The following is a 1809-nucleotide window of genomic DNA, read 5'->3' on the forward strand; positions in this document are numbered from 1 at the left end:
TTTTATAGATGCCCTTAGTTTTATATATTTTAATGTTCTGTAGCCATTACTTCTCTCTCTTGTCATTACGGAATGGGATGATTCCTCATTTAACTGATGGGAAGTTGAAACCTGACGAAACCAGGTCATCTATCCATCCAGCACTGTTTCCATCAGACTGGAGCAAGCGGCTGTGCCCTGGTAATTCTGAAGGTTTTCCCTTTCAACTAGTCTATTTGTGAGGCTCACAAATTATTTAAAAAGTTTTCTGAGTTGATGGCATTCAGTCAAATAGGGCAATGGATGGAGGGGAGGGGCTTCAAGACAGGATGCCTCCTTAGGGTAGGACCAGTGTTGGCTTCTTCCAAGGAGGGAGGTAATGACCATGTCCAGAATATCTCGGTGTGCTGACAGGTACTGAAGGGTTTGACTAAAGCCATTAACAGTTATAATAGCTCATGTTGATAGCAGCCACTTACTGGAGGCATTGTCCTAGGTGCTCTGTGGTGAGTGAGATGGCCAGTGTTCAAACCCAGGCAGTCTGAATCCAGAGTCTAGTTTCTAATTCCATGCTACACTCTGGGAGCCACCAGGGGGCTGGGGACTCTCACCGAGGGAGGGGTCTGTGTCGGTCTCAGAAGAGACATGTGGCTGGCCACGGCCATGGCTTTATTCCTTGTCCCCCTCTTCCTCCAAATCACCATCCATCAACCCCCTTCTGAGACAGAAGGAAACTCAGGAGTCAGAGAGACCCCTCGTGGAAGGGAAAAGAGGGGAGGAAATGAATAGCTGTATCTTTTTCTCACTTTATTCTCTTATTCATCAAGCCTTCATCGAGTGCCACCTGTGCATCTCACACGGTTTCAGTTCTTTGTATATATTAACTCACAGAGGCTGAGTCCCTTGCCAAGGTCCACTGCTCTAAAGGGGAGGGATGAGATGTGAACCCTCACTGTGCATTTATTTGTTGCCATTTATGCTGGTCTGGGTCCTGCCCAAATATTTTACAATATCTATATATTTATATTTATTTTTATATTATATTATATAATAATATGTTTTGTCTTTGTCTTAATAATGGAACCACTAGACGCTTCGGCAAGGAAGTTTTACTATGTCACTAGCTAACCACTATCACACTATTTTGCATTTCCATAAAGAGCCAAGTAACTTCCAAGTCAGAAGGAGGTGGATGGGGTGGGGGCTGTGTTCAAACACAGACTGGGCAGGGGCTCTGTCTCTCAAAACAGGAACTCTGAGGTTATCCTGTTCATTGACACGGAGCTGGCAAAAGCAGAGACAGCATGTAGACTGAATGCATGTGAGAGGTTTTCATGGGCCAGGCCTGGAAGTCATGCTCAGCACCTCTGCTCAAACTCCATTAGCTGGAACTTAGCCATATGCCCAAACCCTAGAGCAAGGGAGTCTGGAAAATGTGCCCCGCTGTGTACCCAAGAAGAAATTGGTTTTTCTCCTTTCCTTTTCTTTCTTTTGTTTTGTGTTTTGCTTTGTTTTTGTAATTTGTCACTGTTGTGTTATGGTCACTGGTTTGAGGGCCGAGTTGCCAACGGAAAAAAACGTAAGAAGAAGAATCTTTTGGAGTGACCCATGTACAGTGCTAATTCTAAGTGTGAAAACAATAATAATGTATTTTTATTGAGCACCTACAGTGTGCCAAACTGTACGAAGCCCTTTACCTACCTGGCTGCATTGAATTTGATAGCAACCTTGCACATGGGGTTTAACGTGTATCAAGAGTTAGTTGCAGAATGATACAGTTCTGCTCCTCTAACGGTAATAAAGAGCAAATGTGTCCCTGAAGGGCCGTTT

The sequence above is a fragment of the Leopardus geoffroyi genome, chromosome B1 (assembly GCF_018350155.1).
Source record: "Leopardus geoffroyi isolate Oge1 chromosome B1, O.geoffroyi_Oge1_pat1.0, whole genome shotgun sequence".
NCBI lineage: Eukaryota > Metazoa > Chordata > Mammalia > Carnivora > Felidae > Leopardus > Leopardus geoffroyi.